The sequence below is a fragment of the Anser cygnoides genome, chromosome 3 (assembly GCF_040182565.1).
Source record: "Anser cygnoides isolate HZ-2024a breed goose chromosome 3, Taihu_goose_T2T_genome, whole genome shotgun sequence".
Taxonomy (NCBI): Eukaryota; Metazoa; Chordata; class Aves; order Anseriformes; family Anatidae; genus Anser; species Anser cygnoides.
The window spans coordinates 104,022,314-104,044,553 of NC_089875.1; the positions used below are offsets into that span (position 1 = coordinate 104,022,314).

The window sequence follows — 22,240 nt, forward strand, 5'->3', positions numbered from 1 at the left end:
TTCCTCCCAGAGAAATTAACTGTCACTGGCTATTACCAAATTTACTTCTGGGAGCTGGCATGAAAGTAGATGAACCAAAGGTTCTGGAAGACTGGCTAATATTTAATATAACCCAGATAAACAGAACTGGAACCCTGGTGTGGGTATCAGTTTTATCTTTCCCAGTTAAATAATTGAAATGTTCTTATTTTTTTCAAGATCCATTATAGTCAAATACACTGACTTCCCAGGTTTCTATCTTTTCTGTCATATTGCTTATCCATATTAGATATCACATATAAAGTTGACCCTGCTCTTGTGATAGGAGTTGAAGCAGATTTGCAGAGAAACTGGAGAATCTATTTCCACAGCCTACAGATTGGACTACCAACACTGATAAAACGAATTTGCAGTTTCAACACAATCAAATCAAAAGAAATCCAAATAAAGAAAAATAAGTGATATCACTCAAATAGGAATAGATTTACTAAAAACTTGCTGTGGTTTAGCCCCAGCAGGCAGCTCAGCACCATCCAGCCGCTTGCTCACTCTCCCCAGGTGGGATGGGGCAGAGAATTAGAAAGGTAAAAGCAAGAAAACTCATGGGTTGAGAAAAAGTCAGTTTACTATGGAAAGCAAACTCTATGCGTGGAAGCAAAACAAACCAAGAAATTCATTCACTGTTTCCCATCAGCAGGCAGGTATCAGCCACTCCCAGGAAAGCAAGGATCATTGCGCGGAACAGATTCTCCAGAAGAAACATCATCACTCTGAATGTTCCCCCACCATCAACCAACTCCTCCCAGCTGTTATTGCTGAGCATGATGCCACATGTTTTGGGACATCCCTTTGATTGCCTGGGACCAGCCCTTATTTAATTAATTAATTAATTAATTAATTAATTAATTTATTTTTATGCAGAGCAACATGATTTTGCAAAAGTATTTTATTACCTGCATGGTGTTGCATTCCTTCTACAGTATTATTTGGCATAATATTGTTACTGCTTTCACAGTTACTGAGAGCAGATATGTTCTTTGTCTTTGGCATATGTTTTAGCCTTACAGCTTGACTGCATTTTTAATTTGATTTTTTTTTTGTTTGTTTTTTGTTTTTGCTCAGCCTGTTAAACTTTCCTTTTGTGAGGAATAATTCTTCCTAGCTCTGCTAATACTTTTTCTTTGGAAAGTCAAGTTTATTTTTCCAGTACTCTTTATAGATATGGTAATTGCCCATATTGCAGATAATAAATCCTCCATTATATTTCTAAATTTTTTGAACTGCTTAAATTCGTGAAGAAAGGACAAACTATATATTCTTTAACTTATGGACCTTTCCAATTTTTTCAATGTGCCTCCATCAGAAATTAATGATAACATTACAATATCATGTGTTCTTCTGAATAAAAACTGCTTTATGAAGAACTAGAGCTGCACAGAAAATATAAATACTAATAAAATTAGACACAGATACCTGTGTATAAAAAGTGGAAAGTATAGAAAGTGGACAGCATATACATCGTTACTTATTTGGTAGTGCTTACTTCAGTTGGATAACCATAAAACACATCATGATATACAATGCTTAGAGCTGGATTTAAAACTACTTATAATTGTATTTATCTGTTTTTAGAACTGATGCATAAATAATCTCATTTTTATTATAATATTTTTATCTGTCTTAATTATCAGTTGAGTATGTTTTAAAGCTGATGTTTAGGTTGTAAATCTATGGAATAAATTCACATAATTATTGAGCATTGACATTCAAGGAGATTTGCACTGTTACACTTCAGCCTCTTGTATATAAGGAATGTAAATCTGGGCAAGACTTATGGTAAGCATAAGCGATTTACCATTTGGAAAACTTCTGGTTATCTAAATCGAGTGAATGATTTCACACCATTTAGCAGTGTCTAAGTACTTCACAAAAATGCTTCACAGCAGTGTCTAGATGCTTCACAAGAAGCCCTGCTGCTTCAATTGAAATTTCTTTGATTTCTTTATTTTATTTTATTTATTTTTTTTCTGTAAAATGCAACAGTTTCACCACATGGACAAGTATTTTATTGACACTAGTTTCATAAAATTATGCTGGCTGTTTTGTGTGAGGACTTTTGCTCAAAAAGTTGTGGTATTGGGAAAGAAATAAAGCAAGTCTTGCACAGATGCTCCTAATAATTTAATAACCACATCAACTTTATAATATTCAGCAATAATTTAGATTGTGATGAATAGCATTTAAGGGAATCACTGAGGATCAAAATTCATTATTTTCTGTTGTATCTTGTTGTTAATATTAAATGCCTCAAACTTGTAAAAGAAAAGTTTGAATGCATCATTTTTCTGTTTAGACTCCTAAGCAAAGCAGAAAATACTAGTCAATAAGATTTTTTGTTGCATTAAAAGTCTGCAATACACATTGCTTTCAGGTTCGCTAGTTAGCTAACATCTTTCTGATACAACTGATACAACTTTCTTAACTTAATAAACTAATCATGTAGTAGTTCCTTGAGTAGTATACTCCATCTGTGGGAGACAATAACTTAAAGAAAGTAAATCATTAAAGTGCATCTAAAAGTACTACCTTTAGATATAATTCCTTATTATATCATAAATACTTTCTCCATGCTCAAACTGCTCAGTGGTTGGAAGGAAGACTTTTTAGCATTGTTATTCTTTTAATAAATAATATAAAGAAAATTGTAATATTTTTCATTCAAAATTGTCAGATTACTTATTATTTACCTTTTAGGTTATATGGTGAATCATGAGAATCTTCCAGAAGACCTAAGAAATAAAAGGCAAGAGTAAGTTAAAACATGAAATTTCAATATACATTTAAAAAATATTGCTAGGATATGTTTTGGTCATATTTTATATAAAAGATATTGTCAGAACTGTGAAATATTATAGTGTTACAATAATAACTGACAAAATAATGGAACTCTATTGTAATTTATGCTTGGATTCAGACTGTGTGTATTTAGATATTTGCATTTTAAGTAAAAGAAATAAGAAGAGTTTTGAATGTGTATGTTATACAAATGCACGTGTGTGTTTTAAAACTAAAAGTCTCTTACAAGAGTGTAATTTTCATATTTTTACAATCCTCTTTCCCAAGTCCTCATACTCATGTTGAATTTACCAGTTTTCTGATCTGCACTAGAAGAGTATGTGATTTAATATTCACTTTTAGAAGATAAAAAAGATATTATTGTAATAAAAATACACATACCATGATGTAAAATTAGAAACAAAGAATTCAAACAAAAATGTATGCAGAGCAAAGATTTTTCTGCATATATTATGAAACAGTATGTATTTCTATTAACTGGTTGATATTATCATGATACAAGTAATGATTAAGTTTTTCATCTCATTAAATATCTGGGAAGTTCCTACAATGCCATAGGTACTTTATAATTGTGAATTAATTGTAATTATTCACATACTCTAAAGGTAATAGGAAGTGTTATGTAAAGATAGAAAAAAAAAAAGTGTAAATTCTTCCTTTTCAGAAGGATAGATGCCTGGAAATTTATAGGCTGTGGCTCATTTACTTTGATACCGTGTTTTAAGGTTATTGAGAGCATTTCAGGCTAAAGGAAAGGATGATTCTTTTGGTCTTAAGTTTCTTAGGAGACTTGTGAGCAAGTGACAGGTGAATACCCTTATTATGAAGTTTTTAGATCCCTACTCTCCTACTTTCCTGTAGACATCATGGGGTTTGTAGTAAAGACTATATTCAAATTCAGAAAAAGATTTAGATGCTAACCTGCAAAGAATGAAAGCAAATAAATTTGAGGTCTTGGGAAAGAGGATTGTAAAAATATGAAAATTACATTCTAGTAAGAGGCTTCTGGTTTTAAAACATACACATGCATTTGTATAACATGCACATTCAGAACTGTCCACATTTTTTTTTTTTACTTACAGATTCTTTGCCCACTGATGAGATGCTGTGTCTAAATACTACATACAGATGATTTCAGATTTTTCTTTCATTCAAAGTGGGCTCAGTTATCTTAAACAACTTTGGTCATGGTTTTATCAGAATTGCTTTTATTTGGACTGAAAGAATATCCAGGCCAGCTAGTGCAGCTACTGCTGTAGAAGGACACAAAAAGGAATTTTTTAGGCACTGTGTAGTGGAAATTAGTTGACACATAATAGATCATTATGTAAACTACCTCGCAGGAAATGTTAATAAAAGGGGAATATCTAAAATACTGTTACTTTCCTGGAATTAGCTGCTGACACAAAACATTGATATAGTCATCTATGAGAAACAGAGATTCATTGTCTGATACTTCCTTTGGAGTCCGTGTCCATGTCTCCATCTGGATTTAGGGAACCGTACAACTCTCCTCTTTTAGAAAACACAGGGAGAGGGAAGAGAGAAGTAATTTTCGTAAATAACTTAGCTGTCAGAAAACTTACCTGGAAAATGGAAGTTCTGAGTTCATAATAGCTTGGTGGGTTTCCACCCCGCAGCATGCACTTCAGTGATTGGTGACTCATTGTTGAGGACATACAGTATTTGAGCTAGAGAAATGTTTTCCTCTCAACTTGTTAGTGCTGGATAAGGAAGACAGTGCTACTTATGAAGGAATATTTTCTTTAATGTTGTCAGTCAAAGTCTGATTTCTATGCTGGATTTAGTGCATAATATTTATTGTTTGTAGGTTAATGTAACTGTGCATAAATGTAACTATCTCTAGATGTTATTAAGATATATTTAATGTTTCAAGAGCAAGAGCTGCATGGAGTGTCTATCATGTAATAAAAGTTTAATTTTTTTCTATCAGTGTTATAATTTTATTGGCTATTCTGTTGTTCTTGAATTAAGACAAATACTGTTTGTGTTTCACTTGTTATTTTATAGGCTTTTATTGTATTCTCCTTTTTTGTATCTTTCATAAATTTAAATTTCATAGCTACATTCTTTAAAATCTCTCTTCATGTGAAAAATCACATTATGAAAATAAAAACATATTTTCATGACTAAAATTAGTTTACATATTACCTTCAGTGGGATTTTTACATCCATCAGTTTTATGCTGTGCAATTGTCTTTTTCTTCATTTTTTCTCTCTTGATGTCTGCTAGTAATACAGCAGATATGTTATTATATATGACAGCTCCATATGCATTAGTGATAATACTAGAAATAACACTGCAATGATGTCACACAAGCTTTGGCTTCTTGTAATCCATTGAGACATTAAATCTAAACCTTGGCCTGATACAACTCTTGAATTCCTAACAAGGAATCAATCAAAGTCCAATTACAGTGAGCCTTTTAGTAAAGGGAAGATGTAAAGATTCAGGATTGTTGATATAATGTGTACTATTGTGCAAAGCCTGAAATCATTCAAGGAATGGGAACTGGAACCCAGAAGGGGAATAGCCAGTGAAGGAAGTGGGGTCACAATGAGGATTTGGGAACATAAGGACTATGATGTCCTTTTAAAGTAGATCACTTCCAACTGGCTAGCATGTAAAATTATTGGTGGTGAGCAGTTAGTGTCTTGCTCTTTGAAATTATAGGAATAGTTATGATATAATATTTATGATAGTTATATAATAGTTATGGTATAGTTATAATAGTTATATATATAATATACTATATATAATATATAGTTATAATAGTTATAGTTATGATATAGTAGTTATACATCATGTATTGGACTTTTGTATGAAGATCCTTTAAAATTTTTGAAAAGTACTAAAATAGTTTACTATGAAATGCATGCATTCTTGTTGCAGCTGCTGATTTTACAACTGTAACAGAAATGTGAGAATATATGCAAAGAGCTACAGTAACTTTCTCACTTTTGCAAAATCAAAAGAACTTGCTAAGAAACCGAAGTAAAACAAATTATGGATGTAATAAATCTGAACATTGTGTTGGTTACACTACAGATTTGCAATGGGAAATAAATTATTTTAGGATAATTATCAATATATCAAAACTGTTTAGTTTGATTTTGACATTCTCAATTTATTTTTCACTACTCAGCAAAACAAGTAGCAGAGAATGCTCCAGTAGACCTCTAGGAAAATCAAATAAAATACAAAAACATCACATGAAAAAGCAAAGTCTGTTCTGAAAGGTCTTCATATCCAACATTTGCTAACGGTAACACAAGGTAATGTATGGGCAATGACTTAAGACAACATAAATAAATTCTGAGATAGAGTCATGGTACTAATATTTTTCAGTCTTTCCTGTCAGAGCTATTCTCCATTTTATACAAATACCCAGATATTTGGGATGGCAGAATAGGGGAGAACTGGGAATTCACTTGACAATGTTAACTGGTTTAATGAACCTGTATGGGAGATAATATTTAGATACAGGGATAACCTCATCTGCTACTAAAATTTTCATCTCTCTCTCTCAATATATATTTCTGTGTATGATATACAGTTGGATTACTATTTATAGATCTCAGAAATAGTATATATAAGTTGCTTTTGGTATATACATTATATATATATTATACATGCATAATATGTTTTTTATATATATATATGTATATATATAGATGAAAGCAAGGAATATACCTAGTGCTGTACTGTATGGCATGACTCTACTCCAAATACCGGAAGTGTGTGATGTAATTACAACATAAAGAACATAAACTTTTTGTTCCATTTAATACTAGTTTTGTCATTTTTAATTTCCCTAATTTTCCAATTTTTATTGAAGTACTTCTTTTCCTCCTTCAATTTTTTAGTATGTTTTCAAGATTTATTTATTTATTTATTTATTTGTATTTGAAGTATTACAGTATCACATCCCCCATTAATCACAAGCCTCCAGAAAGATTGATTGATATAAAGGACTGTTACAGCCTATGCTGAAAGTGTTGGATGCTAAGGCATGGAAGCACTGGGATGTAAATTTAGCAGAAGCATCCTTGCAGGTTGTCACCAGAAGATCCATAGAGGTATCAGATAAAGTGGGACCTGAAAATGCTACAAACAGTATTGAATAAGGGCTGGAGGTTGTACTGGCTCTGGTTATGAAGGAGTTAAGTTTACTCATAGCAGCCTGTATGGTTCTGTGCTTTGCTTTTTTTGGATAAAGCCATTGATAATACACCAATATTTTGTCTATTGATAAGCAGCGTCAAGGTTTCCTTCCCAGGGCCCTGCTCTCAAAAGACAGTGGGCTGGGGTTGGGCAAGAGGCTGTGAAGGGACAAAGCTGGGACAGATGAACCAAAATAATCAGAGAGATCTTCCATACCACATGATGTCATGCTTGGCAATAAAAGGGCATATTTGTGTTTGTTGTGTTTGTCTTTCCAATCAACCATTTCACATACTGAGTTCCTAATTTTCAGGAAGAGACTGGACATCTGCCTGACAAAAGGAAATAATGAATAAATTCCTCTTTCTGCTTTGCTTCTACGCACAACTTTTGCTTCTCTTACTTAAATGCCTTTATCTCAACCCATGAGCCTTGCTATCTTATTTATTCCCCTATCCTGTTGAGGAGTGGGATTGAGAGAACTACTGGGTGGGACGTCTGGCAGACAGCCAACATCAACCCAACACAAAAAAATTAAACATATATATATCATATATATGTAATATATATGTATAATACATATGTGTGTATCTTAGAAATAATGCTATCCAAAGGGAAAGGTCCTACCTTCCAACTGATTTTATAAACAGTATCTAAGTCCTAAATTTTTTGGGGGTAAAAAGTAATAAAATGCTCTATCTTTTGCTGAAAAGATCACAAAAATTAATTCGTTCTAAGTAAAGACATTAAAATGAACTCCTTTTTATATGGTACTTGCAAATGCTGTTTTACATTGTAAAAGGGAAAGTTCAGAATGAAGAAAGATACTGAATTTTATTAAAGGATTTGACAAGCATGCAGACATGAAATGAATATGGAAACATTCATTTGCAATTACAAAGATAAAAATTTTTCATTTCAGCATCCAGTGTCTTTACAGCAAATGAACCAAGAGAAGAAGTTCAAGGAGTACAAGTACAAGATGACAAATAAGTGCAAGCAGAGGTGCCGATTGATCAGGTAAAGTTAAGGCAAATTTGTTGCTTTCTCTAATATGATCATGAGTTGTCCAGAGCCTTTGGGACAGAACTGCTTATGGCACTTTCTTGAAGTCTTTAACGTTTTGCTAAAACACGAGGAAAATAAGTTAGACATTTCAAACTAACCTCATGACTCCATGGTAAAAAATAAATAAATAAATTAAAGTTAATAGGTTTTCTCTTGGTTATTGAGTCTCTGCCAGAGGAGTTTTTGATTCCACTACTTCTTTGTATTCTGACAAAATACTGGGATCAAACCAAGAGCCCTCATCCATGAACTCATGTAACTTATTCCTTGGTTCAAAACACTGGTCATGTTAGTGGTAAAGAAGGAACAGAGTGCTGTACTCTAGACTGCTGCTCAGAAGTGAGCTCAAGAGACACCTGGATTTTCTGGTGTTTCTTTCCCTGCAGGTTTTGATGGTGGTTTGCTTTAACCAAGTGGTATTCTGAAAGCGTTTCCTATAGACACTTAAGCCCTCTGAGTAAAAGAAAGTGAATGGATTTTAATTTATCCACACAAGTGAGAAGTGATATCAGTAAGTGTTAAGTGCTTATTGGTTTCCTCATTAAAAAAAATAATAACAATTTCACATAAATACATATAGATTAAAAACAATAGCAGAAGGCCACATATGAAAAATGTTCATCTATTGTTAACTCATGATAATTCTGTTAAATCATTAAATAATTAATTCATTAAATTCATTTCTATATACATATACATTTTCCACATATTAGTCATTTTTACAACAGTTACAATAGTAAATAAATTTTAAAATAATTTTATAATATCATATCCATACTGTTTAATAACATAAAAAACCTCAAACAGCTATTTTGTGTTTTAAATATCTCCTTATAGATGCTGTACTTGCTTTGAGCCCAAGCATATAAGTCAGAAATGGACTAGCAGATACTTTAAAAACACGGAAATAGGAAAATAATCAGGATCTGATGGTATTTTATTTTGTTATTTTTTATATTTGGAAGAGCTTATGATAAAAGAAAGGTTTTATGATTCATTTTTGAACACAAAACAAAACACATCTGATTAATTATGAAGTGTCTTTCAGTTTCAGGACAGACAAAACTGAGATTGCAGAAGGGCAATGAACAATCAACCTCTCTGATATCTCGCTCTCAATTCATCTGTCAGGTCAAACTGGTTCTGACAATGAAATCTTTATTTTTGTATTTTAAAATGAATTCAAAGCTTGTGAAAGCTGCCAGGTTGACAGCACAGAAAGGTGAATTCATCTGTATATTCATGGGACAGATACTGTTCATGAAGCAGCATCAGTACTGAAGATATTACTAGAAAGTTCACTCAGGCTTTAGTGTTAAAATACAATTGCTCCATAATCAACTGTGGGACACAAATATGGAAAACACAGCAACATCTGGATTGTTATGTACCAGTGATACAAGTAACAGCACCAGTTTTATTGTATTTTATAGTTTGCTACTTTATTCCTTTGTGTATATGAATCTGTTTCTAGTCATCTTCTTATGTTTCCATTTGACTACTCATTTTGTAAGGTCCATTGAGATTATGTTTTGCCATTTTACACACACGTAGTTTGCCACTTTTTTTTTGTTGTTTTGTTTTCAATATGATTTTTAGTGCAGTAATGTATGCCCAAGTAACTTCAAAGCTACACAACAATATGTACTCTTGATGGTGTAGTTGGCAGAGACATGACTGAGATGGAAACATAAAAAGAGAAGGAGGATAAAGAAGGAGAGTAAACTGCTCACTTGGGAAGGCAAGGAATAGAGATATACACAAGACAAGAATGGAAAAAGAACTGGAGAGATAAGAAAATTTGAAGATGGAAAAAAGAAAACAATACACAAAGAGGACAAAATCAAAACAAGTGAAATATGAAATAAAGAATGTTAAGTGTTAATAAGAGGGCACAATAAATATTTTTGTAAAAATATGTTCATTTCTGGAATATACTTGTTACGCAAAATTATAATGCTTATTTTTCTTCATTACAAGGTAAACAGCTGTGGGGCTATATAAATATTTTTCTTTGCTTGGAGAACCAATATGCATAAGATCAATCTTCCAGAAGAGCTATTTTGCATTGCTAGATTATTACATCTTTACTTTTAATGATACATTCCTTGGAATGCATTTAGTTGAGTAGTTCCCATATATTTATTTTACTCATCTATTAAGATGCCTGTAATTTTCTCTAACTATTGCAACATTCTTCTCAAACAAAGCTTTCTAGTTTTTTTTTTTCTCTTCATTGTCTTTTATTCTTTTTATATAGTGTGTTCCATGAAAGTTTGTGTAAATTCTTTTTATCAAATCCAACACATTTGCATTTGTCTTTGAGAAGTAAAACTTTTGTATTTTTACAGATAAGCATTAATTACAATATTAAAAAGGAAATTAGGCATTTGGATAGTGGACCAAAAGCTGCTGCTTATTGTCCTCTGTTAGTCTCTGTGAGGTTAAAATGATGGCATGTTAAAAATATGAACTGATTGTTACCCCGCCTTTTTAGTCTCTGTGCCAAGAGAAGAGGAAGATGAGAAAATTAATTTAGTTAAAATGCTAAAAAAAAATATGCAGAAAACTTGTCTTTGTTTTCATTGGTAAAGACATCATAAATCCAAGACAGTGCTTAAGTTCCTGTAAATTTTAACAAGATTTAGAGTTAGCATACTCATGACTTGTCTCTTTAGAATAAGAATTTTCTCAATAACATTATAATGAGATAAATGTTAGCCTCCAATTTAGTGGAATAAGGTTATAATGGTTTTAGTATTGTAATTTTGACACTTTTGTTCTCTGTGGTTGTTCTAATTCACTTTCATACACAATCAGTGATTTTGATTTTGCTAAATTATTTATAAGAGTTTTGAACATGAAATTAACATAACTCATTACTTTACTAGTTTGAGCCAAATCCTCCAGCTCTTTCTTAAGCAAAAACCTTGCTGAAATGCATACTTACCCCTGAAGTGAAAGAGTTTTTTATTGAGTAATATCTGCAGATCAGTGATTCTTAATATATATGTAAATGCACTTTTTTTTTTGTATATATTTTGATTCACAAATTAAGAACAAGTATTTCATTCTTTGTATATTACCACTGGATATAAGTTAAAATTTAAGATGAAATTAATGATAAAAGTTAGTATGAAACTACAATAAGAAAGCTTTAATTACTAATATACCAACTCCATAAACTAGGAAGAGCTAATTTTCTTTTTTATGTATATACATTCCAGCTGAGACTGTAGAAGAAGAAGAAACTATAGCACATACCAGCAGTACTGTGAATGAGGTTAGATTTCCTTCTTTATTAAGTGTAAGTGCATACATATTTTAAATGTAAACTAGATTTTAAAAGTAGAATGTAAAGCATTTGCATTTGATTCTGAACATGAAATCAATTGAACTCTTCTTGATTAAGGAATGCAGTGGAGACCTGAATGAGCTTGATATTTTGTTTGGTTCTGATGTGGCTGAAATTTCAATAAACTATTTATCCTGGACATATGCATTATTAAAAGATGATGGAAGTCCTATAGGATTCAGTAATCAGATTTCTGTCATAGTTACTGTAGAAACTCATGAAATTTCAGCATCATTGAATCAGTTATAACTGAAAATTGAACTTGTGAATACAAGCATCATCATTTTTTTTTCCCCCGCAACCAAAATTTAAAATGCAATACAACTGTACAGCTTTTATTGTAAATACCTGTAGAAGCAGTGGAAATAAATCTTTGTAAGTGCTTTTGCCCAAATGTATTTATTTTTGTTCTACCTCACATAGACACTTGTCTTTTTAAAATTTGCCTTGGATTTTAGTTTTACTCATTCTTGAACAGTGTTGTAAGAGAAAAGGGAAATCTTAATGTTCATGTGATGAATGCCCTGGCAGAAATCCTGGTTTTGTTGAAATTAGTCTGTGTTTTGTCATTGACTTTGGTAGAGATAATAAATTCATGATATGCATATGCCTTATGATATAATGATTTATCTGATAAGCATTGGTGCTATGCCCCTATTACAGAATATCTCTGTCATTGAACTATTTGTCTTTGCATGATAAAGGGAACGCCTACACCCCAGTTCTTTGCATGCTTAATGCAATGAATTGAAAAAAAAAGCAAATCTCATTTTGAAAACAGGATTGCCACTATTTTGATTATGGAAATACAAATATACCTGCAGCGTAGCTCAAGTGCGGACCAGGGGTGAGGGCTGGAGAGAAAACCCAGATGCCAAGCCAAGGGGAGACCCCAGCACGGCTCCTTGCAGTTCTCACACGCAGCTCTGCCCACTGCAGCCTGACCCTAGGCTGCACCACTAGACTGTGCCGGAGGTGGCTTGGAGACCTGGGATGAAGAAGGAGGAGGCAGAGCTTCTTACTGCTTGTGGGGCTCAGGACATTTAATTGATTTAATCAGTTGATTTCCAAGTGGATGTTTTTAAAAGGCCAGATAACAGTTGCTTGGTTTATGGAGGTTCTGAAGCTGCTGTTCTGTCCATCTGTTCTTAAGTTTGTACATCCAGTAGTTCCACAATGATTTTAGTCCTTAACATTTTCATGATATTTTTTCTTTTTAAGCACACATTAAAGTTGTGACTAAATCCACTTGGGAAGCGTTAGTGTCATGCTGCTAAGGCAATTTAATAGATTACATGATGATTAAAAAAAATAGGGACAGGATTCACAAAGAAGATTTATGATCATAATTACAGCATTTACGTTTTCAGCATAACGTTATTGAGTCAGATCTGTCATTTCAGTATAGTCACTTAGGTTCCCTGTACAATGAATAGAGAAAATAGGAAATCTCAGAATGAAATCCACAAAATCCAAGTGCCGGGTGTGAGCCATCTGAACGGGCTAGGGCAAGATAGAAGATATAAGTGCTGGCTCTTCATTTGCATGGGTTGAAACTCAGGCCTTATGCCATTATGCCAAGCTACTCAGTTATGAAAGAGTTTGTCATAAGTCTCTTTTATTCAGTTCTAGTAGAAATTGTGTTCACATTGAGGGATAAAGTAAACACCCACTATAGGAGGAAATAAAAGACAGTGCTCCCAGCCTAGGAGTTGGCCACATTTTTAGTCTTTCATTTCCTTTCTCTTTCTCTGTAGACCACTGAGCCAGCACTATTTCTACAAGCTGAAGTCACTGAGATTAGAAAATTTCCCTGCACGAGAAAAGGCAAAGCCACTTATGCTAGCAACTTATATTTAGCAGGTTCATTCCAGCAAAATGGAATCTTGCTCTCAGACTTGAATCCACAGATAGAATTTGGCCCTCTGTGTTTGTGTAATTCTGCATACACGGGTTTATGGCAAAAAAAAAAAAAAAAAAAGAAAAAAGGGATATTGGTTCAAAACATTAGGATGCTTCAGAACTTTCGCATGAATATTATATTATTCAAAGAAAAAAAGCCCTTCAGTTTGGGTATTTCTGTAACTCTTAGAAAAAAAAAAGTGTAGAAATACTTTAGAAATAATTAAATACCTTTAAAAATGTATGAGTAATTTAAAAGAATTTGCAGTTTGAGAGGTTGCATTGTGAAAAGTAAATGTTATTTATTTATGGATTTTCTATGTGTAAAAATCCAAAAGAAGCCAATGTTGAAAATGTAGTTAAATATTCAGTGAATTAACTGCTGTACACTTATTGATATAGGTTGAAGTGGTTATTCTGTCTCTGAGGATAATCAGGAAAAGGTTCATTTAAAAGAATAGCTACTGTTTTCTGAATAGAAATGTCCTGAGCAGCAGGATTTGGATTTGGAGAAAAATCACATATATTTATATGTAAGCATAAATTCAACTCAGAAGGTGCTGTAACATTTCCACCATCTGCAAGAGCAAGCCTGGACTATTGTTTTAAACACATGCTTAGTATGTAGAAGTCATGAAATGCAGTTCTTTCTTACATTGTAGGCAGTACATAGAGAACTGATGTATCTGGAATTTGTACAGTGCCCAGGCTGTGTGTAATATGAAAGTCTGCAAAAAAATAAAGTCATAGTCATGAACAGTAATATGCAGAGCAATAAGTAAGTTTAGTGGCAGTATTGTGTGTGAAAAATTGAGCTATCAGAAAATGTAATGTGACTAAAAAATCACAGTTTTCCAGGGGAGAACATGAGCTCAGTTAACTGATCCTATTTTGCAGTCAGGAGTTGGGACACATTTTGAAGTCAAACCTTTTTACAGCTCTATAGATTTTCCTATAATATGATTTTCCTTTCTCAATCAGAACATGAACTAAATTAAAAATTCTGAAATTAGTATTGGGACAAAAATTAATTTCCTAATTAGATTTAGCAGTTAGAAGCTGCTTAGTACTGCTTAGGTGGAAGAACTGCTGTGTTTTAAAGTGAGTTTGAAAATATGGAGTCCTTTAGTTCTATTTTTATTGTAATTGACTGAATTCAGGGGCATATTTTCTCATTTTATCTCATGTGATATAGGTAATGTTGGCAGGAATAGGCCCTTAATGAGAATCTGTTGAAGATTTATGGGCAATAATCGAACGTGGGTTATTTTTCATAGTCGTACTGACTTTGCATTACTAATTAAAATAAAGATGCAATACCAGCTTATTTTTAACAGGTAATGAGCAAACATGACTCAGATATAATAGGGGAACAAATCTATTCAGTAAGACTATGGGAGGTCAGCTTTGCTAGTCTCTCGTCGACCCATTTAATTGGTGTGTATTCCCTCTACAATTGGAAGTGAAAGTCAGATAAATTGACCCAGGATGATACCTTTATTTTGGAGACAGGGAGAGCGGATTTTTCTCTACCTTCTACTGCTGAACATAGGCACTGCTGTTTACTTCCAGAGGGCAGGAAGGGATCCTCTACCAGAAAGATGGTAGGAAAATTTTGTATTAGAGAAACAAGCAGCAGTTTTCATGAAAGCACCCAATATAACTTTATAACAGAAAAGTTCACTTTAAACACTAGATTTTTGATCATTTACTTTCCCCAAATCTAAAGCTTATAGTTTTCAGCAGGGTAGTTTCTGAGTACCATCCATAATACTTCACATTGCATAGAGCCTATAAATTTGTTTTACAGGCAGCTTGTAAATGCAGTCCTCTTTGGAATTTATTAACAAATGTAATGTTACTTTAGATTCTCTTTCACGTTTTAATGATTTGTGGTTAAATGGCATAATGTTCAATGTTTATAAAAAGCATGAAGAATGTATTGTAGAAACAGAGAATCACTGTGGGGTGGCTAGTAAATTTCTGTTTAAGCCTATGTGCAGTATCAGAAAATCAGCATATGTGATTATCTCACATATGTGTAGGAATTCTTATATACAAACAGCCATTGTTTAGTAGAAATGGAAGAGGCATATCCATTGTGAAGATGCAGTTTTTCCATTAAGTAAGTGTAAGGATTTATTTTCTAAAAATACTTCTGAGTGTAAATATATAAAAAGCAAGTCAACAAGTTAGATATTGACATGGGTAATACAGGAATTCAACAGACAGTTTGTCTTTTAGGATTAGTAATTTTAAAAACTATATATCATAGTACATTTATAAAATTAGGTTGCAATCCAGGAAAACATTTGCAATCAGGATACAAGCTAGCCTTGTTCTCAACTATAACTATGTATTTAAGTTCTGTCTTGAACACAAGTAAGATTAAAACTGATTTTCTAACGTAACACTTTAAATAATTTTGTGTTGAAATAAGAAAATAAATAGAATACATTACTAACATAACATAAACGACATTTTTTCCAGTTTTGTTTGTCAAAAAAGAAAGAACCACCACCGTCAACAAAAAAAGTGTCAGTGCATGCATTTTGCAGCACAAGATAGAAGTAGTAATTCTAAAAGAGAAATTGTTATTTTTTAATTCTTAAAAAAATCTCCAGACTGAATGTTGAATGAATGTATTGGCCTGATTGGCTGATAAGAATCAACTGGACAAGTCTATATCAAATATTTAATATTATTTGGTGCTTTATCAATTTTCTGGAATTGGAATTCTCTTTAGTATTGCTAGAACTACTAATACTACTCATATTGTGTGATCAAGATTTTTCCCTTGTAGCAATATGTTTTAGTTAAAATTCAAACTTGAATCTCTCTCTATTTTTTTTTATATTACCATGGTACCTCTGCCTTGTTTTCTTTATTTACTTGAAAGTAAATAATTTTTTTCTACAGTTGCATCTAAATATTTTAGTGCCCAGGTAAACAAGCTCAGTGCTGATGGCCATAGAAACTACATTATCTAACCATAAATCATTCGTAATAATGATCAGGAGAAATAGGCAAATAGCATCAAAACTAAATATAAAATATTTTTTTTCCCAGTCTTTTAGGTTTTTCGAATATTCATTTGCATATCACTTATAAAGGAACATCAGTTATTCCTGGTAGCATACATTAGACTTTTTATAAATTGAAGATGCAATTTAAAGAAAAACAATTCACTTTAAAATCTGGGGATATACAGGTTAATACTTGTGTCTATGTCATAAACCATGAACTGTTTTTCATTACATGTAATTACCTTGCATTACAGTGTGAACAGATGCCAAAGTAAATGTCCAAATTATTGGAAAAATTCAATTTTTCAAGCCTGGAACCATTAGAACCAAAATCTGAGATTCTTGATCAGTAACTGTTGAACTCGGCTAGCAAATCAAGCCAGAGTGGAGATGGTTACTATTACCAGTAGTTATTGTAAAAAATGTTCAGATATTTTTGAGAGAGAAAAGTCAGAAAAATTGATGTGTTTCTGAATACTTTTAATTAAGGTGTCCTGAAGATGAGTCATTGTACTTACAGAGAAAAAAAATATAGATTGCAACTTGACATAGCACTTGTTTCTACTCTATTTCACAGAATCGTAGAATCATTAAGGTTGGAAAAGACCTTCAAGATCATCTGGTCCAACCATACACATATCATTTATTGAATATTTGAGAGACTTTTCAATACTGTAAGAGTTCTGACCATAGGTAGCAAAGGAATTCATTCAAGCATAACTTTTAATTACACTACTTTGCATATAAGTAAAGGAGAGTTAGCAGTGATTCTCAGAACCTCTTTTTATCTTGGGATGGATCTTCTCGAAATGACTTGGTGGTCTTTCCTATTACACAGGGTAATACCTAGACAGACTCGGAGAAATAGACTCCCTCTGTATAATCTTTATTTGAGAGATTTATTTGTATTGGTCACTTTAGTCTGCTTTAGCTTGCTCTGAATCATCCTATTCCACTCCTAAGAGGCTCCTTGTCTCTATAAATAACAAAGATAGATTAGGCTCCTTGTTTTGGTCCTCTTGAATTATACCTAAGTGCAAGGGAAACACCCCAGATACACCCCAGTACAGATTCTTACGCAAGTTTATCTATGCTTTAAGTTTGTCTAGCAATTTCAATTAAACATGTTAAATATATGTTGAAATCAAGGCTGTGTTAATAAGAATTGAAAAGTTAATAAATATATAAGGCAAGAACAGCATTTAGGGTGAAATAAAATTATCCTAATCTAATTTATAATCAGATTTAGACTTAATTCCTAGGATTTCACTTTAAATTGTACCCCAGTCAATGTATATGAAATATTAATTCCATAACCTATGGTATTAATAGAAATCATAAAAGAATTTAAAGTGTTGTTGAACTTTTATTGCATAAAATGATAATTTTATATAATTTTATATAATTTGTATATATGCATACACATACACTTTTACTTTGTCATTCTTCTTCAGTTAAATTTTAATATGAAAAATTTATATATATAAATGTGTAGATCGAGGAGTCGTTAAAAAAGTACACCTTAAGTATTCAACTTGATTTAAAGCTGAGGAAATTTTAGATGTTGCACCAGAAAGTTGAACAATCTAGTTATTCAAAGGGCGAATGTTCACAAAAGTGTAAAGTGTATCATCTGTGTAGTGATTTAGACAAAATGCAGCTGCAGTTGAAATTAATCAGCTTTATAACTGAACAGAATTACCCTTGGTATTTTGTCTTAGACTGATGCTTAGCAGGTGGTGGTTTATTAACGCTGCTTTCTTAGATGCACTTTATAATCAGTTCTTCCAAGACAGCACACCAAGCAGGAACTCTTTGTTAGCTTGGTTTGTCTGAAAATGTTTTCTGATAGTTAAAGAATAAACATAAACAATGTTTGGTCTTAAGACCAAATATCACACAAGAAGTATGGTATGTACAGTGTCCAGCTTTTTACCAGTGCATTTCTGTTTTTATGTTTTAATATTTTAAAACATGTAAAATATTTTAACTTTCAAAATTATTAATTTATTTTTACAGTTTACAGTGTTTGCTTGGAATATTTCTGTGGCTTATCTTAATATCCAAAACCTTTTACTGTTGTGCAGTCTTTCATAGGTCTGTTCTGTGCTCAACTATATCTCTCACCATTTCTATAAATAATGTTATTGTTGGCCAAGATCTTTATTTTAAAAAGTGTTGGAAACTCTCACAGCTTCAACGGGAATTATGTTTAGGAAGAAAAGGTTGGAGTCTACCACTTTGAACATACATTAGTTAAAATGTTTCAGACCACCAGCACTTCTGTATGTTTGTATATGTATTTACGTATATATATATAAATATATTTATACATATAAATACATTATCATGTAAGTATACTATTTTACATAGAAAATAACTCTATATGTTTGTTCTTTTAACAATTGCTTATGGCAGTTCTTACTGTCCTAAAATTATTTGATTTCTCTAGACTTTACACAAATGAAATCCTAGTAACTTGCATTTCAGAAAATGAGACAGTAAAGAAAAAAAATATGCATGACTTTGCAGAAAACCTGGTAATTCCAAATGTACATAATGCAGTCATTGTTAAGTTAAAAAGAATTAATTTACCCACAAGTTTAGAGAAGAAAATAGTACATTACATTTCTATGTTGCCTATAGTTAGAATTGCGGATTTTTAGGCTGTTCCTTATCCTAAATATATCAAATAGTATGCATTAAAAATCTTGAATCTGTGGATGTGAAATTTTAGCTGCAATCTTTCATACATGTGTATCTTGAACAAGTTGTTGAAGGAATGAATATGGATTAAATGAACAGTCACTTTGAGTGATGAATTCCCCTTGGAGCTTGTTATCTATCATTAATAGAAGATTCTTTTTGCACGTCTTGTATAGTAGTTAAGTTGAAAGTGGCTATTTTGTGACTTTTGATTACCAAATTGATTCAGATGTCATCCTTATTAGTTCTGATAGGAATTCTACATTTCTAAGGTCTCAATATTTGGAAACTTAGTGTTTGGTTCAAGCATTCTTTTGCTAAGTATGGTTATTGGCATTGGGTTAGAGCTCACATAAAACAGTTGTAATTATGTAGTTCTGCAGTAAGCTTTGGTAAACACTTGTCATAGAATCTATCCAAGAAATTTCAGAATCATCTGTAATTATGTTCACATGTATCAAGTATAACTGAGTAATATGAACCACTGGTGTGATGGACTGATAAACTGCTGTACAATGACAGACTGATTTACACCAAGAATGAGCAACCTTTGGACCATTTGTTTTCATTCCTTGGGAATTTCCATGATCTCATCTATATTAAAAAAAAAAAAAATCAACAAAAACTAAAACTGTTGAACAAGTAATAATCTATTTTGGTGAAGCCTAAGTTTTCTCATATACAAGCTATTATTTAGTCCAAATGAATCATGTTCTGTCTGTAAACTGTGAGAATTTAATAACTCTGTTCTACTAATTATGTTTAAAGAATCCATAACACTGTTTCCTATTCTTGCTAACCACATATTTTAAAGCTTGTTAGTTCTTTACCTTCATATTTCCCCTCAACTGCCTCCGAGCATACATAAACCTGTACAGCTAAATAAAATAAATAAATAAAAAACAGGTACCTTTCTCTGGTCATAAATTAAAGTGCCAAGGCCTAGCCTGATATATGGCTATACTGTCTCCTTCAGAGCAGTTTGGGCTCATTCATACTGCCAACTGGAAGAGTTCCTGGCTTGTTCTGTGTTCCAAATCTTGCCTAGATCTAGTCTGGGAGAGTGTTACCTGGCATAGGTTTTAACAAAGATTTACCAAAGTGTTATTCGACATTGGTTTTAACATGTTAGCAAGAAAATGTAGTGGATTGTTGAAGGTATTGCTTGAGCCTGTGACACAGTCCTGTTTAATGTGTTAGTAGTATGCACAGAATCAGGATAATATAGGTCGCAAGAGACCTCTGGAAGTCAGGTCTCAAAGCAGGTCTAATCAGATAAGGTTCTCAGGCTCATCCAGTTGTTCTTTTAATATGTCCAGGGACAGAGATCCTACAGTCTCTCTGTGCAACTGCTCTAGTTTCAGCTGGGATAGAGTTAATTTTCTTCCTAGTAGCTTGTATGGTGCTGTCTTTTGTATTTAGAATAAGAATAATGCTGATAACACAGTTTTTTTTTTCTTTTCTTTTTTTTTTTCTATGTAGTGTAAGATAGTACATAGTACATAGGATAGAGAAGCCTCAGAGGATTTCACTTAATTAAATTTAATGCTAATTTTTAATATTATTTTAATTCCTGATTCAGGTATTGTGAAAAACAAGAAAACAAACAGTTAAGCCAAAACTTAAGGGAACACTTTGCCTCCCCATTCTCCAGGCTCAGCTTCAGTCCAACGTCTCTCTTCCCCCCCTTTTCAGTCTCACCTGCAATTTGTTTTGCCAAATTCTTCAGTGTGGTGCTGGGCAGCTGCCATGGTTTTGGCTGGGACAGAGTTATTTTTCTTCATAGAGGCTCACACAATGCTGTGTTTTGAATTTTTGATGAAAATGGTGGTGATAACACACCAGTGTTTTTAGCTGTTGCAGAGCAGTGCTCACATGGACCCAGGGACTGTTCTGCTCCTTACTGTCCCTACTGGGACAGCTGGCCCAGGCTGGCCAAAGGGATGTCCCACAGCGTGTGGTGTCATGCTGAACAACAAAACTGTGAGTATTGGACACGGGGGCTGCCATTGCTTTGGGATAGGCTAGGCATCTGTTGGCTGGTGGTGAGCAATTGCATTGTGCATCACGTATTATTATTATCATTTTTTTTCCTTTTTCTTTCTCTTTTATTAAACTGTCATCTCAACCCATAAATTCTCGCACTTTTACTGTTTTCAGTTGTCTCCCTCACCCCATTTTAGGGGGTGAGCAAATGGCTGTGTGGTACCTAGCTACCTGCTGTGTTAAACCTCAACAGTCCTTATGATGCCCAGTGTGAGGCTCAAAGGGTTGTGATAATGATACATCTGACCAGAGCATCAGAGAGAACAAATTTGTTTATAATTATTTTCTCCATGCTCCTAATCATCACAGTGTTTTTTCACTGGACTTGCTACAGTATGTCAACTTTTTTTTTTTTTTTTTGTGCTGGAAAGCTGAAAACTATACACAGTACTCCAGATGCAATCACACCAGTCCCTTACAGAGAATGTGAATCACTTCCATTGACCTGCTGGCTACTCTCTTACTGATGCAGATTAGAATGATGTTGGCCTTCTCTGTCACCAGTGTATGCTGATGAACAGAGCAGAACAGAATAGAATAGAACAGTTCATATGGAAGGGACTTTCAAAGATCAAGTCCAACTGCCTGACCTCTTCAGGGCTAACCAAAAATTTTAGCGTACTGAGGCACTGGAGGGCATTGTGCACATGAACCCTGACAGGTATGAGGCATGAACCACTTCTCCAGGAAGCCTGTTCCAGTGTTTGACCACCCTCACAGTAAAGAAATTTTTTCTAATGTCCTGTGTGAACCTCCCCTGGTGCAGCTTTATGCCGTTCCCACATGTCTGTCATTGATTACCAGGGAGCGGAGACCGGCACTTCTTTCTGAACCTTCCCCTCCTCAGGAAGCTGCAGAGACCAGTGAGGCCACCTCTCAGCCTCCTCTTCTCCAGGCTGGACAACCCAAGTGTCCTCACCCTCCCCTCACAGGACATGTCTTCCAGCCTAGTAACCAGCTTTGTTGACCTCATCTGGATGCTTTCAAGGACCTTAACATCCTTGTGGAGACCAGAACTGCACACAATAATTAGGGTGAGGCTGCACCAGAGCAAAATATAGTGGGAGAATCACCTCTTTTGACCAGTTGGCTATGTTGTGTTTAATGCATCTCAAA

General features: G+C 33.3%; 1 long non-coding RNA gene across 1 annotated transcript; it reads left to right on the forward strand.

Moving 5' to 3' along the window:
- The first annotated feature begins 1,429 nt into the window (after positions 1–1,429).
- LOC106030830 (uncharacterized) lies at positions 1,430–9,144 on the forward strand. The gene is made up of 6 exons (XR_001203963.3): positions 1,430–1,815; positions 2,734–2,788; positions 6,003–6,132; positions 7,944–8,041; positions 8,476–8,600; positions 8,927–9,144. It is a non-coding gene; the product is annotated as an uncharacterized lncRNA (long non-coding RNA).
- Positions 9,145–22,240: the final 13,096 nt, after the last annotated feature.